We start from the raw sequence: 10,510 nt of genomic DNA on the forward strand, positions 1-10,510 counted from the left end.
TGTAGAAGCCTCTGTACTGTCTAACACTTGCTTGCCCATGCAAACAAGTCTTTGTTATGAGTCTTTGCTCGTAACACTGAGATACTTTGGGACAGTCATATACTTTTCTACTTGGAGATATTTTTTCCTTCTTGAACATTTTTTTTCTTTACATAATCCAAATGAATGTCACAAAAGGAAATCATATTCCTTTTCTTGAGCTTGATTTTCCTATCTTAAATGTAATATCTTATGTAAAGTGATCTGACAAAATAACTAAAGACAAATGAAAAGGGGAAGAGCCTACAGTGATTGTTCAAGGTAGAATACTATCTTAGCGAAGATTCAGACCTTTGTTCATCTCTAGTATTGTCAAACAACAACAATGATGATACTAATACAGAGATTCTACAAAGGTAAAATAATTATCTTTTCCAGGGACTGGTGGCTCAGGCCTATAATCTTAGCTGCTCAGAAGACTGACATCTGAAGGTCACCAGACAAGGCCAGCAAAACAGGGAAGTTCAAGAGACTATTCTCTCTGATTAAATACCAAAAGCTAGAAGTGGAGCTGTGGCTCAAGTGTTAGAGCAGTACCATTAAGCAGAAAAGGTCAGAGACAGTTCCCAGGCCCTGAGTTCAAGCCCCAAGACAGGCACACAATAAAAATAATATCTACTTGGTAGTAAAGGCTGAGCATTTTCACCTATTGTCTTGGTGTTAGTGTTCTGGCATAAGTGGATTTCATGAGCCATCACTGGTGGTTCACACTTGTAATCCTAGCTACTCAGGAGCTGAGATCTGAGGACTGAGGTTCAAAGTCAGCCTGGGCAGGAAAGTCTCTGAGAGTCTTATCTCCAGTTAACCACCAGAAAACCAGAAATGGAGCTGAGACACAAAGTGATAAAGCATTAGCCTTGAGCAAAAAGAGCTTAGGGACAGAGCCCAGGCCCTGAGTGTAAGCCCCATGATGACACAAACAAACAATGAAATATTTCACACAGTAACTAATTATGAAATATAATCTGTTAAATTTCATGGATCTTCAGATATAGCATTGAATTTAGAATATATAGATTAAATTACGGTCTGGGAACCATGGCTGAATATAATGCATTATCTAAAATGAAAGAACTAGATTACTCAGTACTTTCAGTTAATAGTGGGTTCAATTTCCTCACAACTGCTGGACTTTGATAAGGACCTGGATTCATAAATATCACCGAGGTAATAAGCCACTCCCCTGGTTAATGTGCTCGTGAAATCTGCCATCCCTGCTGTAAGCTCATCATCAACTGCGCAAAAGCAGTACAGGGCTTTAGAGCTCGAAATTATATCTCATTTTCTTGCCTCATTATGCATAAATCTTTAAGTCTGGTTTTTTCCTTTCTTTAGCAACTACGAATTATATTATCCTAAATCAGATTTATACAACTTTAATCATATTGCAGAAGAGTAATATTTTTGGATTGCTTCTACTTCTGTTTTTATATGTGCTGGTAGGGGAGCTTGAACACAGGGGCTCCCATTATCCCTGCACCATTTTGCTTAAGTCTGCTGATTGAGTCACACCTCCACTTCCATAGTGTTAGTAATAATATTGCAATGAAGTCTGTGGCTTGCAATTTCCAGTCTAAGATGGATAATAATCACATAACAAATAGCAAAGTATCCATGTTATAGCTTCATAAACACTGTAGAATGAGATAATTTCCTTATATTATGAGCTTAAATGTAGTATGATCTGTTTAAAAATTGCTGCAAGAGCATTATTTATCATAGATAAAATGTGGAACCAACCCAGATGCCCCTCAGTAGATGAATGGATCCAGAAATGGTAGTATATATAAACAAAGGATTTCTATGCTTCCATCAGAAAAAATGATGTTGCTCATCTGTAAGGAAATGGAAAGACTTGGAAAGAGTATACTAAGTGAAGTGAGCCAGATCCGAAGAAACATAGATTCAATGGTTTCCCTCATGTGTAATAATTGGTATATGTCTATAATAGTCCTAGCAGAAGATCACAATAGCTCAATAGCTATGTACATATCATCATATAAGATGATACTAAGGGAAATGAACTCCAGGCTATGGAAAGAAGAGGTTTTTTCATTGTTGTTAATTTTTAATGTACTATGAGAAGTGATTTCTTTTTCCCTGCATTTTTCTTCCCAATAGTTTATCTCCTGTTGTCAATGTATTTGATTTTGGTATTCTGGGTATTGTACATATGTTTATCTCAATTATGGAAAGGAATGGTAACATCAAAATGGTGAGACAAAGGATAAAAGATGAACTAATGCAACAGCGATATTCACAAGCCAAATGTTGGAAATTAACTGTGCAACTTGGGGGTTTGGGGGGGTTGAGAGGAGGAAAGGTGAGAGGAAAACGAAGGAGGAGGTAACAAGTTTGGCAAGAAATGTACTCACTACCTTATGTATTCAACTGTAACCCCTCTGCATATCATCTTGACAATAAAATTAAATTTTAAATGATGACTGAAGGACAACTAGTCTTGTGTTTTGATGGGAATATAGATGGGTACAGCTGTAGTGGAAGACAATATGGATGTTATAATGAAATAAAATATACAACTGCTCTCAAAAAGAACTTTCAAAGGAAATAAAATAACTCCTTTTAAGAGATTTCTTCACTGTAGCACTTATTACAGAATAATGCAAAAGACACAAAACATAGACTGGTTCATGAACAAATGGGAAAGAAAATATTGACAATAATATATAGTCAGCATATATATGTATGTGTATATACATATATATATGTTATGCATCTATATACAAAATAGTCTTATTCAGTCTTAAAAAAGAAAGATACTCTGAGATTTACCACACATGAGATATTTTGGATGAAGTGAAATAAGCCTGACACAGAAATAAAAATGTTTTGCAATCTCATTTACATGTAAAATCTGTTTTAAAAAGTTAAATGAACAGCAAAAGAGTGATTTCTAGGATTAGAATAATGAGAAAACTGAGAAAATTCAGGTCAAAGTAGTAGATATGGAGGAGAAATCATTTCAAAGATCTAATGTACAGCATGGAGTCTCTCATGAATCACTGTGTATTCTATTCTGAGCTGTGAATAAATGGATTTTGACTCCTCTTAATAAAAGGACAAAGTGAGCTAAAGACATACACTGGAAAAAAAACATAGCCTCTTCAACTACTGGTGCTGGGAAAACTGGGCAGCCATATGCAGAAAACTCAAAGTAGACCTAGCCTATCACCATGCAACAAGATCAACTCCAAATGGATCAAGGACCTCAATATCAGACCTGAATCCTTGAAACTACTGAAGGACAGAGTAGGAAAGTCGCTAGAACTTATAGGCACAGGAAGGAACTTCCTGAATAGAGTCCCAGGGGCACAACAGATAGGGGAGAGACTCGACAAGTGGGACTACTAAAAAATGAAAAGTTTCTGCACAGTTAAAGACATAGCCACCAAACTATAAAGCCAACGATATGGGAAAGGATCTTTACCAGCACAGCAACAGACAAAGGCCTAATATCTGTCATCTACAGAGAACTAAAAAAACTAAGCCCCTCCAAGCCCAATAAACCAATTAGGAAATGGGCAAAGGAGCTAAAGAGAGACTTCACAAAAGAAGACATAAAAATGGCAAAGAAACATATGAGGAAATGTTCAATATCCCTGGTAGTAAAGGAAATGCAAATAAAAACAACCCTGAGATACCACCTCACTCCAGTTAGAATGGCCTATACTTTGAACTCAGGCAACGACAAATGCTGGAGGAGGTGTGGGGAAAGAGGAACCCTTCTCCATTGATGGTGGGAGTGCAAATTAGTACAACCACTTTGGAGAACAGTATGGAGGTTCCTCAAAAAGCTCAATATAGACCTACCCTATGACCCAGCCATACCACTCCTAGGCATCTATCCTGAACAACAGGCCTCAAGATATCAAAAAGACATCTGCACTTCTATGTTTATCCCTGCACAATTCACAACAGCCAAAATATGGAAACAACCCAGATGCCCCTCCACAGATGAATGGATCAAAAAAATATGGTACCTATACACAATGGAATACTACATAGCAATTAGAAATGGTGAAATATTGGTATTCAGTCAGAACTTGAACAAATAATGTTGAGCGAGACAAGCCTAGAACACAGAAAACAAAGGGGCATGATCTCCTTGATTTATAACTGTTAAGGTGGGGGGAGGGGGAGACAGTAGAGGCCAGGTCTTCGAAACCAAAAACTCCTTGTCAAATGGTATTTCCCACAGGTTTGGGTCAGTGACCCTACATTATGTAACTAAAAACAAACAACTACTCAACATATAAAGGTCAAAAAGAGACCTCTCAGTGGATCACAATAGCTCAAAAGCTATGTATGTATGTTCATATAAGACAAAGATAAGCAAACTCTATTGTTGATGTTACATTTAAGGTTCTAGGTGAATTTCCTTTGTCGTATGCCACGTGGCTACTGCATATGTTTTTGGTATGCTGTGTATTGTATATATGTCTACATGATCTAGGGGAGGGAAAGAAAAACAGGGTGTAAGATATCACAAGAAATGTACACACTGCCCTACTATGTAACTGTACCCCTTTTGCACAACACCGTGTCAAAAAAATTCTTTAATTGATAATAAAAAAAAGGACAAAGTAAGTGGTTGTCCCAGCGCTATTACTATATCTCATCTGAGTACCCCGGATACTGTATATACTGGCATTAGAACTAGGGAAGCAAAATGGAATATCAAAATCGAGAGACAAAGGATAAAATGACAAACGACTCCAAAAGCAATGCTTGCAAAACCATTTGGTGTAAACCAATGGAACAACTCATGGGAGGAGAGGGAAAGGGGAGAGGAAGAGGGGAATGAGGGGGCTGGGGATATGGCCTAGTGGCAAGAGTGCTTGCCTCGTATACATGAGGCCCTGGGTTCAATTCCCCAGCACCACATATACAGAAAATGGCCAGAAGTGGCGCTGTGGCTCAAGTGGCAGAGTGCTAGCCTTGAGCAAAAAGAAGCCAGGGACAGTGCTCAGGCCCTGAGTCCAAGCCCCAGGACTGGCAAAAAAAAAAAAAAAAAAAAAAAGGGGAATGAGGGAGGCTGTAACAAATAGTACAAGAAATGTACCCATGGCCTTACATATGAAACTGTAACCCCTCTGTACATCACTTGGGCAATAAATAAGTAATTATTATTTTTAAAAAGGACTAAGTAAAAGTGACTAGGAAAGATGGTGGATTTGCCAATTAATCCCACTATTTCATACGACATTACTATATATGACATAATACCACATTTAGTAGCATATATGAATATACAGCAAAATTTATTTTTTAAAGAAATGTGGGCATTGGAAACAAAAACCAAAACAATATATTTCTTATTTTTTTAAACTAGCAAGCAAAGAAATAACTACATCATTATTATATATAATTATTATATATGTAGTGTGACAAGTCAAGAAGAAGAGACCCATTTATCATCATGGTTCCTGTTGTTGAGAGATGCAGGGCAACTCAACTTGGTCCTTGACTTCTTCCCCTAGTGGAGACCAAGTCCAGCAGTTAACTAGACCTGGGGTCTCATTTGAAGGCCCACATAGGATGGCCTTGATATAAATGTTACTTCTGTCCTTGTCAGAGTTCACTCACTGTGGGCTGCTGGGTAAATGTTTCATTATGAGGCTGGTTCACGGTTGATACATCCCTTCCCTTCCATGTCACATGGACCTCCAATACAGCAACTTGTTTCATCAACAATAGCCAAGTGGTGGGAGGCAGAGATTGATGGATCATAGTTCCTAGCTAGCTTGAGTCAAAATTTCATGAGATCTTATAAAAAAGACAAGCTGGCCTAAGTGCTCTTAGCTCATACCTGTAATCAGAAATAACTGAAGAGTCTGAAATATGGAGAAATATTGTTCAAAGTTAGCCAAGGTGGAAAATTTTGCCAGACTTCACCTCCAAAATAACCAGCCCAAGTCAAACTGGAGACAATAAATATCAAGTGATATACAATGTAGCAAGCAAGCCAGTCAATCAAGGATGACAAGGATGAGGCCTGGAGTTCACATCTTGGATACTGGAAGCAAAATAAAAACAAAAACAAAAACAAAAAAAAATAAATGAAGAAGCTAGATGGTGGCACACAAGCACACAGCTTATTTTATGTATGCAAAAGGCAGAGGTAAAAGGATGATGGTCCAAAATCAACCCTGCAGAAAAGAAAACAGCAATAAAAAGATAATAAGGCAACAAAAAGGACTTTGGTAAAGTGACTTCCTAGCAAGCAGGAGACTCTGAGTTCAAAAACCAAAACCAAAAGTAGAAAAGAAAAAAAAGAACAGGGGAAAGGTAATGTGGTAAGTAGAACTTAAATTGTCATTAGAGTAATTGTTATTCCTTGTTCATAAGTGAGTCACAAGAATAGCCAGCATTCAAGGGAAGACATTATACAAGAACATGAAGACACTTACGCCTGTAATTCTAGGTACTCAGGAAGCTGAGATCTGAGGATTGTGGTCCAAAGCCAACATGGCCGGAAAACCTGTGAAACTCTGATCTCTAGTAGCCATCAAAAACCTGGAAGTGGAGATGTGGATCAAGTGGTAGAGTGCCAGATTTGAACAAAAAGCTAAGGTGCAGCACTTAGGTCCTGAGGTCAATTTTCAGTACTGATGTGTGCACACGCGTGTATACACATACACATGCACACACACATACAAAAACTAGAACATGGAAATTATTAGAAGTCTACTTAGTAGAGAGTATAACAATGAATAGTCTTGGAATTCCTAGAACAATATAACACTGAAAATATAAGATGAATGTGTTTGCCTATGTCCACATGATAATATAGAAATTTAGTTTTCTTCAGGTTTTACATGTACAAAAGAAACTATACTTCAGTATTATTTTTTATAAGGCAGTTTATAAATAAAATCTATTCTTTAGGGGCAGTGTCATGTTGGAATGAAAAGCAATGGATTCTGAAGGTGGACTTGAAGAATAAGTGAAATTCTGCATAAATTTTATAAAAGGTCAATTCTTTCTACTTCCAGCTTTGATGCAAACTAGCTACCACCTCAGTCCAAGTAGGATCTTCAGAATTCCAGTCTGCTGCTGTCCTGAGCTATAGTAACATCATAAAGAAGTCATAAAGCAAATATGGGACCAAAAAAGTGAACAATCTTCAAAATGGACCAAGCAGAGAAATGATCTTTTTTGTAAAACAGAGAAGTCTGTCTAGCTGCACACTATTGGCTCATGCCTATAACCCTAGCTACTCAAGAGGCTGTGATTTGAGGACCCTGGGTCAAAGCTAATCTGGGCAGGAAAGTCTGTTAGATTCTTAACTTCAATTAACCCACCAAAATCCAGAAGTAGAGTTGTGACTCAAGTGGTAGAGCACTAGCTAGCCTTGAGCAAACACACTCAGGAACATTGCTCAGGCCCTGACTTTAAGCCCCAGGAATGGCACCTCCCCCACCTACCCCCAAAAGCCTATTAAACCTGGGCGGCTCTTGAACTTGCATTGGAAACAGAATTGTCTGGTAAACCATCACCATTAGATTATATTATTGATTTGTTTCAGACTTATTATGTTTCCAATATAAAGCTATCAGAATGATATTTTATGGTGTACAGCTCTGTGCAGGAACATGAAAAGATATTTACATTTGAACACTAATAATACATGGCACATAAAACAGTCAACTTCTGTGAAATAATGAACTATTTCAAGATTTTATAAAGTCCAAATTCCTAAAGCAAGTTATAAAGATTTAAGTCATTGTGGAATGTTTTTATTTATTTTTTATTTATTTTTATTTTTTATTTTTTTTCAAATTTTTATTATCAAACTGATGTACAGAGAGGTTACAGTTTCATACGTTAGGCATTGGATACATTTCTTGTACTGTTTGGTACTTTGTTACTTTGTCCCTCATACCCCCCTCCCTTCTCCCCCTTTCCCTTCCTGCCCCGCCCCCAGGTGTTCAGTTCACTTACACCAAACAGTTTTGCAGTATTGATTTTGTAGTTGTTTGTCTTTTTTTACCCTGTGTCTGTCAAATTTGGTATTCCCTTTCAATTTCCTACTTCCAATACCAGTATACACGGTTTCCAATATACTCAGATAAGATTACAGAGATAGTGTAGGTACAACCACAGGAAGGTGATATAAAAACATCATCAATAATAGAAGCTAAAGATACACATGGGACATTGAAAGTAGTTACAACTGTGATATAACAATTGTTTCCATAACATGGAGTTCATTTCACTTAGCATCATCTTATGTGTTCATAAGGGTATAGCTATTGGGCCTTGTGAAGCTCTGCTATGACTTGCTTAAACCTGTACTAATTATTCCCTATGAGGGAGACCATAGAGTCCATGTTTCTTTGGGTCTGGCTCACTTCACAGTATAATTTTTTCCAAGTCCTTCCATTTCCTTACAAATGGGACAATGTCATTCTTTCTGATAAAGGCATAAAATTCCATTGTGTATATGAACCACATTTTCCTGATCCATTCGTCTACTGAGGGGCATCTAGGTTGGTTCCAGATTCTCGCTATGACAAATTGTGCTGCAATGAACATTGTTGTGCTGGTAGCATTACTGTGATTTTGTTTGTGGTCTTTTGGATAGATACCCAAAAGTAGGGCTGCTGGGACATAGGGGAGTTCTATATTTAGCCTTCTGAGGAATCTCCATACTGCTTGCCAGAGTGGCTGAACCAGTTTACATTCCCACCAACAATGAAGTAGGGTTCCCTTTTGGCCACATCCCCTCCAACAATTGTTATTGTTAGTTTTCTTGATATATGACATTCTTACTGGGGAGAGAAGGAATCTCAATGTTGTTTTGATTTGCATTTATTTTATGGCCAGTGATGTAGAGCATTTTTTCATATGTCTCTTGGCCATTCTCATTTCCTCATCAGAGAAGTCTCTTTGTAAGTCTTTAGCCCACTTGATGAGGGGGCTATTGGTTCTTTGTGGTGTTGTTTTGGAAGAAGGTAATTTTTTTAGTTTGGCATATATTTTAGAGATGAGGCCTTTCTCTGTTGAATGTCTGGTAAAGATCTTCTCCCAGTCTGTGGGCTTTCTGTTTATCTTGTGAGCTATGTCCTTTGCCATGCAGAAGCTCTGCAGTTTGATGCAGTCCCATTTGTCCAACCTTTCTTTGATTTGTAGCCTTTCTGGGTCTTTGTTAAGGAAGTTCCATCCTGCGCCAAGGAGCCCAAGTGTTTCTCCTACTCCTTCTTTAGTGTTTTCAGGGTGTCTGTTTGGATTTCGAGGTCTTTAATCCATTGGGAATTGATTTTGGTGCAGGGTGATATATAAGGACCTAGTTTTAGTTTGTTGCAGGTGTTGAACCAGTTTTTCCAGCAGCATTTGTTAAAGAGGCTATCTTTCTTCCATACTATTTTTTTAGCTCCTTTATCAAAAATTAAGTAGGTGTAGTTCTGTGGGTTCATTTCTGGGTCTTCAATTCTGTTCCATTGGTCTTCAGGCCTGTTCTGGTGCCAATACCATGCTGTTTTTTTTATTACTATAGCTTTATAATACAGCTTGAAGTTGGGTATTGTAATTCCTCCAGCACTGTTCTTTCTGCTTAGGATTGTTTTTGCTATTCTAGGTCTTTAATTATTCCATATGAATTTCTGGATTGCTTCCTCTATTTCATCAAAAAATGGTGTTGGGATATTAATGGGTATTGCATTAAATTTTTAGATAGCCTTTGGCAATATTGCCATTTTGATTATATTAATCCTCCCAATCCAGGAGCATGGGAGGCTTTTCCATTTCCTTAGTTCTGACTTAATTTCGTTTTTCAAGGATCTTGATTTTTGATCCAACTTATGAGCCTATGTTGTTTGATTGGAGAATTAAGTCCATTAATGTTGACAGTTAGGATTGAGAGATGATTGTTTGTTCCTTTCATTATCACTATCTTGTTTAAAGCTGTGTCTTCCCATTTCTTGATCTGATGTTTAATCTTTAGGGTTCATTTCTCTGTCTGTATTGGGATCTTGATTATTTTCCCTGTATAGTACATCTTTTTTTTTTTTTTTTTTTTTTTTTTTTTGGCCAGTCCTGGGCCTTGGACTCAGGGCCTGAGCACTGTCCCTGGCTTCTTCCCGCTCAAGGCTAGCACTCTGCCACTTGAGCCACAGCGCCGCTTCTGGCCGTTTTCTGTATATGTGGTGCTGGGGAATCGAACCTAGGGCCTCGTGTATCCGAGGCAGGCACTCTTGCCACTAGGCTATATCCCCAGCCCCTGTATAGTACATCTTGGTGGATATTCTGTAAAGCTGGTTTGGTGGAGATATATTGTTTCATTTTTTCCTTACTGTGGAAGACTTTTATTTCACCTTCGGCTATGAATGAGAGTTTGGCCGAATACAGAATTCTTGGTTGGTAGTTATTTTTATTTAGTGTTTGGAATACTTCATTCCAGGCTCTTCTTGCTTTCATTGTCTCTCCTGAGAAGTCTGGGGTAATTCTG

Source organism: Perognathus longimembris, chromosome 24 (assembly GCF_023159225.1).
Source record: "Perognathus longimembris pacificus isolate PPM17 chromosome 24, ASM2315922v1, whole genome shotgun sequence".
Lineage (NCBI taxonomy): Eukaryota > Metazoa > Chordata > Mammalia > Rodentia > Heteromyidae > Perognathus > Perognathus longimembris.